Raw genomic sequence first — 23,732 nt, 5'->3', positions numbered from 1 at the left:
GATTAATTAAAATGCTTATTATTGATATTTAACATATAATGAGATGATTTGTTAATTAAATATTATATATATTCATTAAATATTTTTAAATTTTTGTTGAAATCAATTTGGTTTACATTAGATTTATAATATTTAATTATAATAAATAAATATATATAATAATAATAAATAAATAACTAATTAAATAAATAAATGAACAAAATATTTAAAAATTAAAAGTATAATTGAAAATAAAATTCAATATTTATTCATTGAGTAAAAAATCATTTATTGATTTTCAATATTGCTTTTGACGATCTTTAATTTCGATCTAAGAATTTTTTCTGAAATCGAAAGAAATTTTTATTTATTTTTTCTTATTGTTTTCTTAATTCTTAAAGTGCGCATCTACCAGTAACGACGAAGACGAGTCAAAATAATCCAATACATATATATATATATATATATATAAGTTTTCTTAATATTTTATTATTATTTTTATTATAATTACATTTACAATATTATAATAAGGAAAATAAAATTATATGTTTATAATATATATTATTTATTATTCCCGTATATCTTGTACATTTAATTTCACTTATAATACATATTTTATATATTTTTTGAAAATTTAATGTTTTGTAATGTATTTTATATTTTTATTAACACAAATATAATGTCTCAAATAATGATTTTCTAGCTGATATAGTTGGCACTTCTCTATTTTGCTTTATTTCTCTTCCAATTATTTCAATGCTAGCTGGTTTAATGTTTATGAGTAGGTTCTTATTTATAATTTTAGATGCTCATTTGTCTATATTTTTTGATAACAATTCGATAGCTAACATAAAACATATAAAATTTATAAAAAATTTTATTGTTTAAAATGTGCATTGAATTTTGTGTTCTTCAGTCTATGAATATTTTGTCAACTATATAATGAAATTATATCGATATAATGCTAAATAAACCAACACTTTGTGCATTGATGTTTTAAATATTTTCGAACTATTCTATTATTAGAATGTCTCACTTTAAAATTATTTTAACATTCAATAAATTCTGATTTGAATTTATTTTCTGAATTTATTATTTTATTATAATTATATATTAAAAATTTAAAATAAAAATATAGAAAATATATAATAGAAATAAATAAAATAAATAAATAAAATAAATAAATAAAAGAATAAATAAATAAAATATATAATAGAAATAAAAATGTGTTTATTTATATTTTATTAATCGATTCCTATTTTTTATTTGTTTATATAAAAAGCATTAATTTTTTATTTATAAATTTTATAATAATATCACTATTTATTAAATTTGTCTATTTATAAATACATGAAAACAATTTTCCATTATTTTTATATTATTACTGTACACAAATATATACTGTATATATATTTTCTTATATATTTTTGAACAATATATTTATTTATGAACAATATATTAACAATATAACACATATAATTTTTCAAATTCTCGATATCAGGATGTAATATAAAAAATTTATTTTCTTCTAGTTCTTGTATTTCTACAGTGCACCATTACACGAGGTACAAATTATACTTCAATATCATTATTTTCATTTGTATAAAATATGCAAAACAGAAAATTGGAAAATCATTTGAAAAAAAATTTATGTACTTGTGGATGAGAAAGTGATAACATCCATACTTATCTCTTAAATTTCGATAGTATTTTCTTATTTTCTGTAATCCCTTTTTATTTTATGCTTTGTCAATTTTGTTTATTTCTTTGAATTTGAATTCTTTCAAAAAAATATTTGTTTTTGATTCTTTATTCACGCTATTCTTACGTCTTTTTGCGCAATGTATCAAGGGAAAAAATACAGAAATCAGAATGCATAGGAATTGATCTTTTAAATTTTTTTGAAAATGAAAATTTAAAAATAAATTAGACTGTCCAGATTATCTGATAATCTTGAGAGGAATATTTCTACTCTAAAGTTTATTGCAAGATTTACGCTTTTCGTTATTGATGTTCAAAAATGATTTATGATTTTAGAATTATGGTAAATAATTAAAATTATGTTAACACTAAAATTAGATATCTCTGAAGAATAAAATTAATTTGCTTAAAAAAATTTGCTTGTTTTCTTAAAAAATAGCGAAGTTGTTAATTGTATCTATAATCGAATGATCGTGATATACAACTTTTAAGCTAATCTGTATAAAATTTAATTATTCTTTTGTATACATTTAACTTTTATTTTTTAACTTTTTTTTTTATTGGCCAGTTTTAGAAGGAAATAATTCTTAATAAAAAATTGATAAGAATGATAAGAAATACTAATCAAATATATTAACATTGTAATAATTAGTGTTTGAGAATTAAAACATATGACAATAATAAAAATATTTTTCATTTTGCAGTATATCTATTACTTCGATGATCAGTGTTATATATTTTAAACATTCTTCGATATATATTATATCATTATTTCAAAGACAGTTTTTGATGCCGAAGACTTTCGATAATTTAACAATATTTTTTTTATAATATTTGATGTAACAACTTATACATAGTTTTATCTTGCTTGATTTTGCTTTATCTTGCATGCTCTTCAAAGCATAATGATATTTTCTGTGCATTTAGTGAATTTTGATCTTATTACTATTCCATAATATTATTTTTCTATTACGTTTGCATGTATTTTGAAAAATGCTTTCTTGGATTATGTTATATTTGAAATCATACACAAAATTAATGCATGAGAAACAATGTTGCTACGAAAAATGGAAATTATAGAGTAATTTATCTTCTTTTTTCATTTCTTTCTATTTTTTTTATCTTTTATTTTTTTCTTCATCTTTTTCTTAATTCTACCAAATGTATTTTTATTTTATCGATTGATCTATTATGAATTATGAAATGTCTTCGAGAATGCAATCACATTATTGGTAACGATAATTTTCTATGGAATTAAGTGAAATTCTATATGTTTTGTAATAGGTTAACAATCTTGTTGAAGGGATACGATTCTGCGAAATGATGATATGCGAATATGCATGGATTTATGTTCAAAATCATATGAACTTTATTACGCTATTATGAACTTATGTTTTAATGACCGAATAAGCATCATTCAAATAAATTCCATATTCTCTAAATTTTTTTTGTTTGTTTTTTAAATTTTATTTCAATAAATATATATTTATATTAAATATTAAATATTTCAATAAATATTTTATCCAACAGAGATATTCAATATCAGATATTTTTTAATAATATTTTTGATGTTATGATTTCAATTATTTATATTATATATTTTATATTATATTTATATTTATATTATATTTATATTATATTATATTAATTATATATTTCATTTTCAATTTGTTTTTGAAGAGATATATCATAATTTGTTTCTAGTCATTGTATTTTTTTTTCTTGATTTTACCTAGATTTCATAATTTTAATAGTAAATGAATTCGTTTTAAATGGGAACAAAATATTAATATTAATTTGATTTTTGTCTTTTTCTTTTTTTCATATAGATAATATATGTTTATAATTACTTTTTCCCTTGATTTCTCCTTTAGAGTAAAAACATATTTGCTATTTAAAATAAATGATAAATCACTTTTGTCTATCAAAGTTGATTAGTTTATATTACATATGAATGATGAATAATACATGTTTGAAATAAATTGATAAATTATAGATTAATAAATTATAGAAACGAGTAATTATATTGAATAAAAAAATAATTCATTAAGTAAGTAGATAAAGTAAATGTAAATAGAATTAGTTATTTAAAAATTCAACTTGAATTTTGAAATGTGTTAGTATATTATTTTCTTATAAATATCTTTTTTTTAATATTGATAGACTAATTCTTAACAGATTTATATATAATTATAGATAAAATATTATAAAATAATACATACAATATAATCTATAATATCAATAATACATTCAATAATAATTCTATTCATTTCATTGCACAATTACTAACATTGATTAATTCAATAATTATTTATTAATTCAATAATTAATTCAGAAGAGAATCTTGAATTTTATTTCTACGTAAAAATATTATCCGTGAAAAGAAATGATTTTTTATAAATGAAATTTATCCATTTTCTATTATTACACAAACTTGTGCTCATTGTAATAATATCTTTTTGAATGCATCGTAGTATTGATATCGATATTTGTGACAACAGTATTTTTTATTATTATTATTATTTTTTTTAATGTATTTTACGATACATGTGATTCCATATAATCCCTCTCTGTTGTTATACAAGCTTCTACTTGTCATACAAGATTTGTTTGAACGCGCAATTCTGATGTTAAATATACCGATATGAATTTTTGTTATTATTTTTTTTCTGCTAATATTGATGGATACATCTTATTCTTTAAGTATTATCTGAAAAAAAATCGATCAAGAGATATATGGTATCTGCAGCCAATCCATCTGTCTTGAAAAATTTTAATCTAAATATATTTGAATATTATAATCATGTTGAAAGATTATTTTTTAATATTATATTAAAAATATCTTTCAGAAATGTTTTATACATATTATACATATTACACATATTATATATATATATATATATATATATGGTTCTGCAATAAAATCTATAGATTCATGATGTAAATATAAAATCATATAATAGTGAATTTGTTTCAAGCGTGGATAAAGATTTTCTTCTCTCCCTAATATTCTTATAAATATCCTTCCTCTATTCATAATGTTGCGTCCGACAAACACTCGATCCTTTACAATATTATTTTACTTATGATTTCTTCACAATACTTTATTTATTTACAAAACGAAATGATATTCGTTCGAGGAGAAAAGAACATGTTTATTCTAGACCTGAAAGCAATTTCGTTAAATCAATATTTCATAATTTCGGATATCAATCAGAACTTATCTTGTCATTTTCTGTGATGCGATTTATAATATTCTACACTGTGAATGTTAACGTTCGTAATAATATGTATTTAGAACGGAAAGATTCTGTTCCATTTTTCCCAATAGTCACCTATTCAAATTATCGAATGTAATCCTGGACATATAAATTTTTACTAGCACATATATATATATATACATACGTGTATCTCATTTTCTGAAAATGCGATGCACTGATCAATATTAAAACAAAATGAAAATATTTGTCATTATTCGTCGAATTAAACAATTATTTTTTAAATTAATTAATAATTATCTTGTATTGAGATTTGCATAATTATTAATTAAATTAATAATTAAATATTCGAATAATTATTAATTTGTGACAATCATTCAATCTATTTTCGTATCTATGAGCATTAGATTATTCATACAATGTAAATACAACGTAGTAATATCAATACAATTTCATGCTATTAATTTTGGATACAATTTTTGATATCGTTAAATTGCAACCATTGCGTTTGCCATTGGAATAATTAACGATTTCGATTTGTTTGATTATAGTTCAAGAATTAATGTATTTTTAGATATGACCTGTAAAAAATTTTGATTTTTCTTACAGAGATTCGTAATAAAAAAGATTTGTATTCTCTAAATTCCCTTTCATGTTCATTTTCATGATTTCCATGGTTTCTCGTGAAACATATCAATTAATAATATCATCCCTTGGTTGCGCTATACTTCTGACTTAAGGAAAATTTCTAAAATTAGACTGGGGAGAAATGCTGCACATAGAGTTCGTTCTCTCAACTGTTACATGAAATTTTTATTTTCTGTAAAAGATTTATTTGTTATTGTTAAGATTGCAACAGTAACGATTGAAAAAAAACTATGTTTTATTATTTTTGACAATATGATAAATTATATTAATCTGAATATCAACAATTTAGAAACAGGATCATTTTTTTTATATATATCCATCTTGAAATCTTAAATTTTCATTTTTTAAATTTCAAATATTGTTTCTTTTTATTCTTTTTTTTTTGAATAAGGTGAACATTAATTATCTGGTATTTTTTGAAATTTTTCAAATAACATGTTCAATAAAAAACATTTTAAAAATGTCTATCATTTTTTTGTGATTATTTTATAATGCAGAAATTTTGTTTATTTCCTCAAATCTCTTAAATAGTAATAATTCAAACTGTTGCAATTTATAATTTAAATAAGTTATATAGATCATTAATATTGGTCATATTAATATTGGTAAAAAATTGTTTCATTTCAAAAATATTTGTGCTAAATGTGTCCAAAATTGGTAACAAAACATATATATCTGATATTATATAATTGAAAATATTAATAACAAATATTTGATGAAATACAAATATAGAATTTTTCCGCTAATTTTTATTTTCTTGAAACTTAAAAATGTTAAAAAGTTTCTAGCAAAATTAATATTTTTATTAATGTAATAGGTTGGTGCATAATTATTGCAACTTTTTTTGCAATTTTTTTTAAAAATTGACGTTTTATTTAATTTTTTTTCATAAAAATAATTTTTTTTTTTCAGTCAGTGAAAATGTGTATCGAAAATCATATCCATATTTGTCATATTATGCTCCATTATTTTGAAAAAAGTTGGAATGCAGTACAGTCATTTCGAACTTTTTGGCGAAGAAACAATCAGCAAAAGCCAAATTGAAAGATGTTCAAGTTCAAATTGGATGATACAAGTTTCGCATATAAAGAAGGAAGAGATCGATCATCAAATTTCGATGATCAAGCACTTTTGGCCTTTGCTGATTATTCCGTTGCCAAAAAGTTCATTGAGATCGCGAAATAATTGTGTTCCATTCCAATCTTCCTCAAAATGATAAAACATAATATGGCGAATGTGGATATGATTTTCAATACGCATTTTCACTAACTGAAAAGAGAGAATTACATTTATGAAAAAAATTAAACAAAACACCAATTTTTAAAGAAAAAAAAGTCGCAAAACAAAACCGCAATATTTATGCACCAACTTATATTACTATATGTATATGACATTGAATTGACTTTACTGGTATAGAATTGTTGCTTTCATTATAGCTAGAATCGTTTTCATTTATATGTATCATTTTTCATAAACAACAATAATAAATTATTTCATTTATTCATATCTACAATATATTGATTTCTCTTCCATTTGTCGTGATAATGAGAATGAAACAAAAATCGTCAAATTTTTGGAATATTCAAAAGAGAAAAAAAGAAAACACACAAAAAATAACATTAAATTTTCTCTTTTTTTTAAATATAAAAAATAGCGTTTCAATTAAAAGTAAAATATATTTTTTTCTCAATAATTATATTTAAGAACAATTAATTTACATTTTTTTTATATGAAATATGAGTATTATATATTAGTATTAAGAATATTATTATTTAAATTATGAAATATAGCGAAAATATATGAATATTTCAGTTTTTTAATAAAACTTTGTCAGTACATTTTATGAATTTAAATAACAAAAAAGAATATAAGTTATTTAATGCTTTATTAATGAATTATAACAATATACGAAATACAAAATCGGTCATTCAATGCTTTATTAAAAAGTTATAAAAAAAAATAAAATAAAATACAACGAGAATAATAAAATAATGTTAGACTTATACTGCAATATGATACAAATAAAAATAATTCAATTAATTCAATAATCAAAATAATTCATATTCAATATTTATAATTATATCTTTATGTTAATGTAAATTGTATTTATCTGAAAATCAAAATTATAAAAATTAGTTATATAATATTTATATAATATTTAATAATAATTAATATCGAAATTACATTAATTATTGTAAAAATGAAGATTATCAAGATATGACACTTCTATTGAAATACGATTTTTTACTGAAAATGTTTGTATTATGAGAAAGTATCGATCTAGATTTAAAAAGAATAATTTATTGTAAAATATTTGTAAGATGGTATGTACAATGATTGACAGTATCATTTAACTTTGAAAGTTAAGTTTGAAAAAAAAAACAAGTTTGAATTATGCAACAAAATAATAGTTTCTCAAGAATATCCTATAAAGAAATTTAAAAGGAAATATAAAAAAGAAGATTAACAAATTTATAAAAAGTTCGGCAAATTAAGATTGAACGTCAAGTATTAATTAATACATATTCTTAATTTTAATTTACTCCAAAATAAATTATAGATCCATCTATAACTATGTGTAATCGTATATATTTAAATCTAATATCATCAACATGATTGATTCAATTTACAAATCAAGAATTCAAGAATTTAAGAATTTGAATTAACATCGAAGCATTAAATATCAGTCTAATTGTTATAATAAAAATTGTTTATTAAGTGTATTACTATTATATCATCTTGAAGAAAAGGATTAAGCTTTAACTATGACATTTATTAATATTATCATTTATTAATATTATTTATCAAACTAAAAACTCAAACTATTTTTTTTTTTAAATTTTTCTTACAATATAAGAATTTAAGAATATTTAGAAGAAATGGAATTGTGAATAATTAATATCAGAAGAAAAAGAACAATTCAAGATCCTTTGTTGGAAAATTTAATTATCTAAATCAATCAATTTACCTAATTCAATCATCATTTAAACGATATAAATAAACAGTATTTAAGAAATAAAAAATCGTAAGTTCAATTCAAGTCCATACATTTAAAGATATATTTCAATATTTTAATCTTTGCTATACTTGAATATAAATGATTCATTTTATATGCATAAAATAAAAAAAAAATGAATCATTATAACATTGAATACATGGATATTTCATATCATTTATGAGATTTTTAATTATGCAAATTATACGATATTGTAATAACTTTTAAATATATTGAAGAATTACAAATAAATTCACACGATGATTAGCGTTCAATATCATCAGTGCAAATTAGTTTAAAAATTCTGGAAATATTATATGAACTGGAAAACAGCGATCAAATTCTTCAAATATTGTTTGATCAAATATTACTGATTTTTAAGATTAAGAATATAAATGTTTCCATATATTTGCAATAATCTTTGCAAACAATCTATCACAATGACTCAAAAGAATTATTTAAAATTATCTAAAAATAAAATTAAATTATTATGGAATTCAACATAGAAGAATATCAATTCTGCAGTAACAATATATTTGAAACAATATATTTTATAAAAATTTTGCAATTTGTATTTGTATTTCGAGAAAGCATTTAAAAACAAAAGAAAAGTTCAGAAATACGATGTTTGCAAAAAATACAAGAACAACGATTAATATTTTAATTATTTGTACAAAATGTCAAAATGAAATATAACATAAAATTCCAAATAAACAAGCGTTGAATGAAAAATAAATTTTGGAATCCCGCTTTAGGTTTCCAAGAAATATAAATTTAATTCATTCAATCTAATTTATGCTTTAATAATGACACAAACAATAAATATCTATCAATAAGTAAATTTATGTTGTACTATTTAAAAAGAATACAACAATTGTGTAATTTTTTAACATAGAATATAAAAGTATATGCGATATTAAATAAATATATATAATTATCCATATTATCACAAATGGATTTAAGAGTTTATATTCGTTAACAAATATATAGAATTTTATCAATATACATACATACATACATGAAAATAATTTATTTCTATGAAAGATATTGTGGATAGATGAAGCATCGTTTACAATAAGAAGAATTCACAATAATCATTTATAGATATGAAAAATTCAAGCTATAATTATTTAACATCAATATTAATATATGGATTAGTATATATAATAATATATCTTATGATTATTTATATTTATATTGAGCAAATAAATACATTTTTATATATATTTCTATAATATATATATATATATATATATATATATATATATATATATATATATATATATATATATATATAATATATATATATTTTATATAAAAAGAATTAGCATTTGATGTATTTTTTGCTTTAAATATTTGAATGCAATTAAATGGATTTCCAAGCATTCAAAATAGTAAATAATTTTTATCAAAGATAAATAAATAAAAGAGTATATTTGGCTAAGATTATTCATATTATTTGATTTTTATATGAAGAATTTGGAAGATAAAAATATATAAATTGATGTGAATAATGTGATGAATTAATACATATTATTGTTTTCGTTTACTAAAAAATATGGAATAAAATATAAATGAACTTTTTATAATAATAAACATTTTCAACTGCTGTCAATCTTGTATCGCTAAGGACAATGACCATTTCGAGATGGAGTATAGTATTTTTAAAAATTAACAGTAAAATTAATATTAATAGTAACAACTTGCCTAAACAATATATCTATAATTAAATAAATATATCTATAATTATAAATCTTTAATATCTTTAATCTTTAATATCTTTAATCTTTAATTAACTTCTCCGAATTTTTTTTTGTTATATCTTTTTAAAATATATATTATTATTTATATAAAACATTTTTTTTTATTTAGATTTATAGAATATACTAATAACGTTTGGCATCTAAAGCTGAAATATCTAATATATTTTAACAATGAAAGCAAATTTTGATATTTATTTGAATTTGCAATACAATTAAAAAATTCAATTCTGGAATATTTTTTTTTATTTATATTAAAATTTGGAAATATTTTTTTTAATTAAAAATCAAATTAAAAAAAAAATTAGTAAATTTTACTAATGTATGTAGTTATAATTACTATGTGTTACCATGTATTATAATTACTATATTTTTTACAGAATTGATTTTTGTTGACATTTTTTACGTAATGAAAAGCTTATTTTCTGAATAAAATTCCATACCTTTCATTACATTTATAATAAAGATATGTAAATAAGATTTATAAATAAGATTCACAATTATTATAAAATATGCTATATTTCATATCTACAAAATTACTGTTGCTTATAATGTGATTTTTATATAAGTTTATAGCACAAAAAAAAAAAATTGAAGGTTTGAAAACTTCATTACAATCGAAATTTATCATCGAAATTTCATTTATATAATATTATATAATATATATAAAGTTTAAATTACTGTAATTATTAATTTGTATAATATACTTTTTGTAAATAAAATTAGATATTATCCATTTATTTCATAATTACATTTGTGTTATTTAATTATTCTTGTTGAAGGTTAACTTTTGCAATGTTTTTGTGATTAAAATTTTAAATGACAAAAATGAATTTTTTATTTCAAATACTTTATACTCAAAAAACAATTTTTATATAGAAAATGAAAAATTAAGTAATTATTTATAAAAGGATTCTTCTGTCCGATTTTGATGACTTTGAAATATGCTGTTAAACTTAATATTCCAAACAATTTTAATGTTTTTTTTTTTTTTTTGAAAATTAATATAGAAGAATTTAAAAAAATTAGGCTTAAATTTTATTTTAATTAGCGAAAATTACTGATAATGAATTTTAAATCTATAGATTTATAATTATTATGCAATTCAAAAACACAAGTTGTATTTAGAAATTCAAGTTAATTGAATATGTGAAAAGCGTTTTTATGTATTTTTATTTTATCACATTCAGAGAGATTAAAAGAGATAAAAAGAGGAAAGAAATAAAATTAACATGTTCTATGTTTTAAAAAAGTGTTTTTCATTTAACACACAAAGTTTATTACCAATGAATATTTAAGCTATAATCTTGGCAAACATAGAGAACATAATGTTAAAGAAGAAACATTAAAGAAGCAAAATATAAAAATAAAATTATGAAATATCAAAATATTAAAATTCAAATCAAATAACAATATTTATGCAAAAAATAATTCTTATATATCCTGTATTAATTTATTATGAGTAAAACTTTAATAAGTAAGTATTAATAAGTAAGTATATAGTAAGAATTTTAAATTCCCAATGCCTAATCCTATCGGGAATTATATATAAATGACAGTAATCATTTATATAATGTGTTAATTCCAATCCGTTTGTAGAGCTATGATACATAGTGACAAAAATGATTTATTATAAAATTCTGTTATTTTACTTTGAATGATTAAAAGCAAAATCTATAAGTGAAATTTCGCATATGCTATAAAAAAAATTTCTAAAAATTCTTATTAATTCAAAAATAAAAATATTTTTTTAATCCAGACTGTTCAATTTAAATTAATTGAATAATGATTTATTTTTAAAATATGAAGTTCGACAAAACTAAAGATTAAAAAAATTATTGCTAATTAGTCCAGAGTGTTCATTAATTTGAATTGTTCAATAATTAAATATCTTTTAATTTTTCTTTCACAAATCTTCTTTATACAAATCTTCTGAGATCTTTACATCATCTCGAAAGATCGCGGATAATATAAGCGACTAATAACATTGTGGATCATTTTTCTTTATGTGATTTCCACTCTAAGCAAAATTGCTAGAATTAGATTGCCAGAATTAAATAATCAAATTATAATATTATGAATGTACATTAACAAAATTTTTCAAATTTTTTTTTCTTTAAATTTTTTGATAGTCTTTTTCTTTTACAAATTTACTTTTTATATTTAATACGGTTCTAAATTTTGAATGGTTTATATTATATATTTTTTCTATTGCAAAATGCGATTATTTTATATTTATAGCTGGTTTCTTACACACATAAAAACCATGAAAATTTAATTGATGAATTATACTTGCACTTACGATTTGTGGATTTATGCTGGCATATATTACCATTTGTATTATCATTCCATTCAAAAATATATTTTTGAAATTCATTGAGATTGATAAGGATTATTGAGATTATATAAGGATTAAATTATGTTTATTATGTGTAATATTATGTTTCTAGTAATAAACTTTTATTATTATAATATTAATTTCTATAATTTCTGTGGAAAATTCAACAAATTGTAATGTAGTATTATCATTAGATAACCTATTCTTGTTTTGAAATCAATATATATATAAAATATTTATCCATATTTTAAATAACATATTATAAAATAATGCATTTAATGCATAATGCATTTCATGCATTTTTATTCAATTTATATATATAAAGTAAATATAAAATATAAAGTGAACAAATACCAAAAGAATAACTACTGTCATTAATATTTAATGTTTAATAAAAAAATAAATTATTGTCATTTCAATATGTTTATTATTGCAAATATCGTACCCGTAGTGCTATTATATTGTTATTAACAATTTAATATAATAAATAATTAACAATGTTATTTTATTATTAACAATTGTAAATATATTTATGACATTCTTTTTCAACATTATTTACTTTTAATGATTTTAAATATCATATTTCATTATTGATTCTATTTATTTCATTTTCTATAACATTGGAGATGTTAAATAACGCAGTCGAGGTATTTTAGAGGATGATATATTAATAAGTGCTGAAATTATTATGAATATTATTAGATTATATTATAGTTTCAGCAAGCATCCCCGGCAAACATACTTGCGTCAGCTGCTAGTTCACTAAGCTCTATCTAGACGAGAATTTTGAATATTCTTTCTTACATATAATTTGCACAGTTTTTTAAATAAATTTAAATTGTATTAACTTATGATTAAAAAGATTATAAATTTTCCTATACAATTTAAATTTCTTTTATTTTGATATCTTACTAGTAAAAGTTAGAAACGATCAAGTTATCAAGTTAGAAACGAAAATACTATTGTCATATAATATTATTGTTTATATAATCTGTTTCTGTTGTAATTTATTTATTTTGTTCACTCTAAGACTCTATTTTATTCTATTTATATTTTAATTGTATATTTTGTTCAAATTTATTCAATTTTCAATATTTTCAAAACTATGTAATTTAATAAATTTTGCAATTCTGTTTTCATAATTTTCAATAATTTCTATGTTGAAATTTAAGAAAGTAAGAATTATTTTCTTTTACTAACTTAAAATAAGAAATCATTGATTATTATTATAATTTATTATTTGATTTCTAATTGTAATTATATTACAATTTAGATAGTTCTTTTATAATAAAAATATTTATTGTTGCTTTATATATTATACTAAAAAAATTTTAACATTCTTATTGTCTTTAATATACTGAAGTAAACGCAATTTTATGTATTTCGGAAATTCATTTTTATCTCGTTCGATGATTTTTCTAAAAAAATAAAATTATTATATTATTCTAACTAATTAATTCTTCTAATATACATTCTAATATGCATTTTCTAATATTGCATTTGGAAAACGATTTTTTCCCTTTAGATATTTAAATAATAAATGGTTATTGTTGTTCTTGAATTACTATATTATTTGATGGAATTTGATGGAATTCATATTTGAATAAATAAAAATTTTCTCTAACTATTACTGATTACATTCGAAAAATAAGATTTTTATATAATGTGATTGAATTCATTTTTGTTTTAATCAGAAAATAATAACTATTTTACAAATTTAAAAAAAAAATCATTAATAAAAAATTAATAATTAATTTTTATTTAAATAAACATCAATTGTTATTAAATTTTGCAAAAATTTTTTGAAAAATGAAATGATTAAAATTTTTTTGGTTGTTAATAACTATTATTGGTAACGAAATTTGTTTATCACTAATTATAATTATTATTGATAGAATTTCATTTTGCATATAAAGATATTTAGATATAAAGAAATTTTGTTTTGATTTCTATATTTTTTTTATTAATTAAATTATCTATGCACGATTTATAATTATAAAATCATAGAATTTATATTATATTTATAAACAAAAACATTCTGTAATAATTATTATATTTTTTTAATTAATGTATAAAATCAGTATTAAATTTTACGAATAATAATTTATATAACTTATATAATATATTATATTACCGATTATGTAATATTAATTTCAAAATTGAAAAGATTTTGCTACATGTTGTATTATATGTCTTTTCGTTTTAATATGTCATTATTTCAATGATTATATTTTTTCCTATAGTCAATTTCATTCACATATATATATTTTATCTTTCTGCTATTTATATTGAAAATTAGACTTAAAAAATTTCCAAATAAATTTTTTTAAATTGATTTTGAATGTATTTAAATTTTTTGATAAAACATCAATTTTTTTTACTTATTTTTTTATATAAGATAACCATATTTTTTAAGATAGTTTTCAAAAACAAATTTAGCGTTTGCAAAGTTTCTTTTAATTAAATAACTAATATTTGAATAAAAAAAAAAATATTAAGAAAATAAGACATATAATCTTTAAATGTTTTACTAAATTGTTGGAAATATCATATAATGTATTTAATAGAAAGATATATTAATAATTAAATAATGATATTCTTTATAAATTATACTATTACTTTACAATTGCACATTTGCATACTGTTATGTATATCTACAGTATAATAGCTCATTCTTATATCGTCAAAAGACATTAAAAAATCTTATTGAGCTCTGCTAAACTGGACACTTTGAACATTCTTTTTTATATAAATAAAAATAAGATAAAATATAAAACAATCATAAAAAAAAATTGTAGTATATATAATATACATTTAATGGTATATATTGTATAGTACATAAAGTATATTTTAAGTAAGTATATTTTAAATTTATAATTTAAGTAAACAAAGAATATGTACATATATATATATTAAATGTTAACTGATATAAATTAACATAATATATATAAAGTGATTCTTGTAAACATGATAACTTTAAATAATTCGTAAATCATTTAGTAAAAGAAAATGTTGTAAACAAAATTGTATAGTTTTGAAGAATATATATTCATTTTATTATTATATTTTCTATATTTGATTACATATTATTTCTGTTGACATTATATTTATACAGTTTATATTTCATTCTATTCCATTCTATTCCACGAGTCATACAAAAAACATTCATTCTATTAGTTTTTCATTAGAGTATTGTTTTAATCTTATGGTTATAGTTTTAATCTTTTATTTGATTTAGTATATACATTGTTTTGTTTTTTTCAGTTTCTTTTCAAGTGAAAAGTGAATAAAAATTTTTTATTATACCATACTATGAAAATGAATTTCTGTTAATATAAATTTTTGAAATAGAATATTAAGAGATTTTTATATATACATATTGTCATCGAACTGCATTACTTATTATTTATCATTAGTACTTTTGATTGTATGGTTTTTATTTTCTTTATGTATATGATAGCTGTTGCCTAGAAGAGCTCTATATTTTAAATTTAATGAAGCATATATTTGCTTTTTGAACTCAATTCTGAGATATTCTCAAAATAAGTTTTAATTCAGTGTTCGAACTATTATCCATTATTATCGATTACATTTTTTAATCTAATTATAAGTAAATTTTTTTTATATATTTTTATTATGATACAATGTTCAAATAATCCGTTCTTATATTTGATTGTTGTCAAATCTATGATAAATTTTATTTTTTAATATTTTCCAAAACAAATAATCAAGCGATAATTAAATTTGATGCGTGAACTGATAATACTATGTTCGATTTAATGATTAGAAAATCATTCGTTTGTTTAAAATTTGTTTAAAGCTATATTTGTTGAATAGCTATATTGTCATGTTAATACTATATTTTTAACATATTAGAGACAGTTGTTATTGTTTTAATTTTAATAGACCTAAAAATACTTCGGATAATAAAATGAAATATAATTGATAATGATTATTTGATAATTGATAATGAATTATTTTTGGTCACTCATTAAAGGTAGAATATGAAGTAAAAAAAAAATTATTTATTTTTTTTTATAAATAATATAAATAATATATATCTTAAAACATATTTCTTATGCTTTTGTTTTTTATTTTTTAATGGTATGATATTTAATATCTGATTTTATGCATATTTAATATCTGAATAATAGTATTTCATGTCTTTTCTTATTTTTTTCAGCTAAGAACAATATTATCTAATTCTCAAAAATATTATCTAATAATATTATCTACTACTCAAAAAAATATTCGAATAAATATTTTTGATATTCAAGTCTTTTTCAATTCAAAATTTTCCATTTTCCAAAATTTTTATTCATCAATTTTCTATCAAAATAGTAGAACAAAATTTAAACTATTCTGACAAAAAATTTTCTAAATATAAACGATTAAATGCAATATATATATGATTTTATCCATAAAATATATAAAATACAAATATTTTCAGTATAGAGTATTTGCACCAAAAAGTTTGCACAAAATTATAGTTGGTGAATCAAATTTTCTTAAATAAGAATGATTTTTAACAAAAATACAAGGGGACTTGCATTTTCAAATATTTTATATTATATTTTGTATTTTGTATGTTGATGTGCATAAATATTTTTTGATATCGATAATAACATGAAGCCAATCTTTTGTCTTCATAAAATAATAAATTCTAGAACGAATAATCAAATAAATTAATAATAAATATCGTACAGCAAATTATTTGTTTTAAAAAAATAAACAAAATTATTTTTTTTTATGTAAATTATATTTTTTCAATATAAAATTGAAATATTTTATTTTAATGAACAATATATAAATAAGAATAATATTTTAATAAAAAGAATATTTCTAATTTTCAATCAAAAAAATTGAATTATAATCAAAAGATGTTTCTTCTTCTTCTGATCCTTTTTCTGACAATATCTTTTTTTTTGTAATAGAATCATCTGTATAGATTTTGTAATAGATTCAAAAGGAAAATTAATTCTAATGTTCTTTGGTATTCTTTTTTTCTTTGGAATTAGTCTTATGCTTGAAAATAGGGAATCCAAAGTAAATAAAAATTTATTGATAAAACATCCATACTACATGCCTATCTTGAATACTTCCGTGCATGATATTGTCTACAGCGAATATTCGCTTCGGTCCTTTCTTTGAAAAGTTATTCAATCAGCAAAAGAATATTTTCTATTATTTTTGGTCCATGAATTAAAATCTTGTGTATTATAAGTATCATTGAATATAAAACAAATACAATTTTATTGTATTTGGCATATGCTGAAAATTTTTGCATATTGATTTTAAATCTATTTAAAATTGTTTCTAAATTTATTTTAAATGATATGTATTAATTTAATGTCTTCTGTTATTACATTTTTTCTTTTTATAATTCATAATATAAAAAAAATCTTCGACTGCTTTTTATCATCATTTGTGTTTTCAAATCAAAATATATTAATTATTTCGATATATAAGATTGAGATTTTATTTACTATTTCTTTATAGGTAATTTGTACGATAAGTGTAACAAAATTTCGAAAAATTTTATTTTTGTATGTGAAATAGATAAAATTTTAATGAATTTGAAATTTAATTTAACTATTTAATTTAATTATTTTTGATAAGTTATTGAAATTAATTCCTCCTTAGAAATTAATTCACATATATAACATTTAATTGTTGAAACATATTATTTCTTATTATATTATATATTTTTCTATTTATCATTGTATATAGTAATATATGTTTAATAAATTTATTTTTTTTTATCATTTAATTTATTTGATTTTGTATATAATTTACCATTTGTGATATCAGTATCAGATTCTTTCACAAATCTTATTCTGATTAGATTACAATATATAGAAAATAATATAATAATAATAAAATAATATATAATATAATAGAAAATAATGATAAATAGAAAATAATGATGAATTTTTCCATATAAGTTTTTTGTTTATTGAAGAAATTAATTGTAAGTATAATTAATTCTAAATATAATTAAATTTTGAAATATGTCGCAATTTGAATCAGAACTGTTATTAAATTTTTGTTTATTATATATTAAATTCTATTTGTTCTATTTGATCCACATCACATTCCTATTTAGTTATTAATTCTAATTTATTTTTTTCACTTTCTATTATTTAATATCTCTTCTAAATATGATAATAAAAGATTGACTATATAATTTAGATTTAAATTTTATTTTAATGAAGTCTTTATATTTTATATTTTTTATATTTAATTTAACTTCAGTAGCGTAACATAAAATTGAAGAACGGGATAGTAATTCTTTTTAACTTTTCAAAAGTTACAGAAATATAGAAATAATTTCTTATATGTGTTTGATATTATTTAACGATTCCTATTACTTTTTAATAACGATTTCCTATTACTTTTTAATAAATTTACTTGACAAATACAAATAAAATTTCAGATCAGCTATTTTCTTTTTTCTTTTATATTACAAGAATGATGTTTTCTACATTTTTTTGCATGCATGGAAAAAAATTTTCTGTAATATTGAAGCATCTAGATGATTTTAGTTTTGACTGAATTGCAAATAGTTAAGTTGCAGTTAAATTTTCAGTGCATTTTTCCGAAAATTTTCTGCTATTCTTCTTTTTTTACATAATCAAGTAAAACTTTACTTTGTCATTTGAATTAAAATTTTTTTATGGGAATTTAAAATATATTTTCAAACCAATTTTTATATTTTATTTTCTATGTTTTTTCTTATAACATACAATAATTGTAAAAAATCACAATTAATTATGAAACAAAAAATATATTATAATAATAAACAATAAAAGATTTTAATTATAAAATAAGATATTTTAATGTTAATATGTACAAAGTATTATATAGTATTTATAAAATTTTTATGAAATTCTTTTTTTTTTATAAAATTCTTCAAAGTGATTCTTTGTTTTTATGAAACAAAGTTCACAGAGTTATTATACGTAGCTAAATTTTGTGTATCACTATATATAATGAGACTTTTTGGGATGTGACATCAAATTGTATCTCAATATAAAATTTAAATACAAAATATTGAGTATAAGAATATCACTATTAAGCTAGTATTTATTGATAGTCAAAATTTATTTTTATTTTTATTATTTATATTATATATTTTTATTTTTTCAATATAAATTTTTTTTTTATTAGAAATTTGTAAATAATGAAAATATTTACAAAAGTTACATCTAAGAAGTGCCAGAAAATTTAATACCACCATTTTTTATTTTTTATTGTGTCCACAGCGATTTGAACATGAAGCATTATAAGTGTGCACGAATTCTTGAAAATAAGACAGATTTATCAAGAAATGATAATTAATAGGTATATACAATTGCATATAATGAATAATCGATTGGATAGAGTCGATATAGATAAATAAATCTAAACTTTTACATAATACGAAATCAAAGATTATTATTATTTTTTTTAATAATTTGTATACTACATAACATGAAATTACTTCTTTTTGTAATATAAATATATTTAAATAACAAAATAAATAATATAAATAAAATTATGTGATTAATATTTTTTTATAATAATTCCTCCAAACAACAATTTCTTCTCTATCGATCAAAACGCTATTATCTCCTCGAGTAAATTTAAAACTGCTTTCCAATAAGTCATCGAAAGAACTTTTTTTATAACTAAAATCGACATTTACAAGATTTCTAAGCCTTTTTTTATTATCGATACTTCTGATTAATAAATTGATAAATTATTTGCCAAAATCATATATTTGTCTAATGACAAATAAATTTTTGTCAAAATCATATATTTGTTTAATGACAAATAAATTTTTGTCAAAATCATATGTTTTTTCAGAAATTTTCTAACGTCTTTGACAATATTTTTTCTTTTATATATTCTTTCTCTATACAATAGATTGACAAAATTAAATGTTTTTCTTGAAATATATATTGCATTTTATTAAAATACATATATATATATATAATACTTATTTTTTAAAAATTTCTGCAATATTGCAAGTATTGTTTTTATTATATCAATTGATTTCTTTCTAACTCTTTCTTTTGTTTTTTTAAAAGATTTTATTATTTTTTTTTGTTTTAATACATGTGTTTTAATTGTGTTTTTTAACAGGTGACATGCCTCAATCATTCTCAATCATTTTCATAATCAGAATTTGAAAACAACAACATAATGAAAATAAAATGTATGCTTTGAATAAAATATAATTCATAAAAATTTTATTTTTTAGTTATATATAGTTTAGTCCTTTTCAGTAATTTCGCCAGAAGAAAGTTTTTATTCTTTTCTTAATTTTTTATTAAAGAAAAAAAAGTATGTTCTTGAAGTTTTTTTGTAATTACATGCATATTTATAAATTATTTAGATTTTCTACCTTGCGTATAAGAGCCCGCCAATTTCCTACCTTGCAACATTTGAATGTCAACAGTGTTGACATGTTCAACAGTATTGATGATATTGAATATCACGCAATCATTTTGTTTATATTTTTTGATTCCTATTATACTTACACGACGATGATGAATGACGTATTAAAATCGCTTGATATGATAAATATTATTCCTATATAAATATCCTAATTTTACACATCTATTATTAACATAGATTAAAGAAAATGCAAATAATCATATATATATCATAATATTTTATATGTATTATAATATAATATTTATTATAATATAATAAATATTTTACTGTAAATTAAAAATATTTTGAATGAACTCTAATATTTTCAAATAACAATTTATTTCTTACATATTCACATATTTTTCATCATTTATATCATTGTTAAAAAAAAAAAGAAATATAAACATATATCATTTCTTAACATTTCCACAATTTATAATATTGAATTTTTCTGGTTTTATTTTTATAAAAAAACATTTTTATTCCTTGATGAATTTCGTGGTATATTTTTTAATGTTTCTATGTTATAATTCATTAGTCTTCTTAAATTATATAATATTTTCTTCATTTTGAATGTGAGTTATCTAAAAAAAAGCAATATATAATAATAATCAATGATAACAATAACAATTATTATCTGTAATAACTGATTATATAATTATAATGTTCATTATAATCCTGTAATTCAGTACTTAATTTTATTATTATTTTACAGATATAGATAATAAATATTTTCATCTTGATTTATGATTATGTTAAATTATATTATTTTATTATATTTTTTAATGTTTTTAATCATTTTTTTTGTTAAAAAAACGGAAGTCAATATGATTGCAATAAATAATTCATTCTTCTATAAAAAGTGCAAAATATTTATTTTTGATTTTCACTGTGAGATTAAAATTAAAATCCGTAATTGAAATTATCTTTAAGTCCTAATAAAGATATTCAGAAATATCACCAATTTTTTCATTTTGTATTATATTAATATATTATTTAATATAATAAGTTCTAAATATAATCTATGATATAATTGAAAATTGAATAAGTATATGATAAAATTGAATAAATTTTTGCATTCGTATATCTGTTGTTTCTTTAATTAGCTCTAATTATTAATTATTAATTATTTTTTTCTATAAGATTTTTTTCTGTAAGCATTTATTTTTGTTTTATTTATTGATATATTGATATATTATTTTGTAAAATCATATTTAAAGATCTATATAATAATTTTTTAAACATGGAATGTGTAAAATTCCATCATATTTCGATTTTATATAATATAATTTTGTATAAGTTGTAAAGAGAGAGAATGTATTTTGATTTAAAGATAATTATATATTTATAAATCTTTTTTTGCATTTAAAAAAAAGATTATTATTTTATATTATTCATAATATATATTATATTATATATTATATATTATTCTATATTATTTATTATTGTGAAAATTTTTATGAGGATGATTTAGCTATTCATTGAAGATAATATGCAAAACATGAAATATTCAATTTTTCAATTTTTCAATTCACACTATTGATTAATTTTGTAAATTGTTTGGTACTTGTTGAATTTTGCACATGATGTATCAATATTAACTATATGTATACTTCGAACTTGAAGAATTATCCTGCGATTATAGAAAAAAAAAAATAAATCAAATTTATTTTATTTTTATTTTATTTATATTATCATTAGATTTATTGAAGTTTAAAATATAAAAATATAATTATATATTATAATTTAATATAAATTATGAAATGGTTTAAAAAATATATGAATATAATAATGTTTTACAACAATCGAGAGAAAGTAAATAAACGGTGGATTTTAATTTTCGAAAGGATTCTAATGGTGTTTTTTGCGCAATATTATATTTTTGATTCGAAGTCTTTTCTTGTTTTAAAATTCCAAAAATCTGAAAAGAACAAATTATTTTTTAAAGATGATTAATCATGAATCATTTTTTTCCAGTGCTTCCAGTGCTCGCAATCGTGATGTGTCTGGCATGAATGGAATTGGATATCGGTATTATCGAGTATTATGTATATATAAGATAAAAAAAACCTATAATCTTTAATTTTAGAATGATTATATAATAATTTTATAATGACAATTTTATAATATTTCTCATTCACACATCAAATAATCTTCTAAATTTTTCAAGTCTGAAATCAAATTTTTAAACTAAAGATTCTAAAAACTATGTCTGACAATTGCATAATAAAACCAATAGAGATAACATATACTAATGACTTTAACTAAATTTAGACCATTGTAATTAAAAAAAAATACAATTAATTTTATTTAATAAATATTCTTGTTAACAAATTTATTACTATTTAATATACCAGCATATGTTTTCTAATTATTTTAAATTTAACATATTTTTACTATCTTCGAAATATAGTGCAATAAATTAATGACAAATAATTCTAGATCGCATATAACGTTCAATCATCAGTTCAATAATTAATGCTATTAAAATTTTATTATTGTCTATAAACAATGATGCTAATTAACGTGTAATTTATTAAATATTAAAAAGAATAAATATAAAAATCATATATATACAATATATAAAAAATATTTAATATTTTTTAATATTCGTATAATGACATTTTGTTTTTAATTTTTTTTTTATTTCCTCATGCATTTATTATATTATC

General features: G+C 18.9%; 1 long non-coding RNA gene across 1 annotated transcript in view; it reads left to right on the top strand.

The window, feature by feature from the left end:
- LOC114578045 (uncharacterized) overlaps positions 1–23,308 on the top strand; it is a 91,501-nt gene extending 68,193 nt beyond the window's left edge. The window contains exon 3 of the long non-coding RNA XR_003698629.2: positions 23,038–23,308. This is a non-coding gene — a long non-coding RNA (uncharacterized LOC114578045). The remainder of the gene's footprint in view (positions 1–23,037) is intronic.
- The last annotated feature ends 424 nt before the right edge of the window (positions 23,309–23,732 follow it).

Source organism: Apis cerana, linkage group LG3 (genome assembly GCF_029169275.1).
Source record: "Apis cerana isolate GH-2021 linkage group LG3, AcerK_1.0, whole genome shotgun sequence".
Classification (NCBI taxonomy): domain Eukaryota; kingdom Metazoa; phylum Arthropoda; class Insecta; order Hymenoptera; family Apidae; genus Apis; species Apis cerana.
This window is presented reverse-complemented; position numbering and strand designations above follow the sequence as displayed.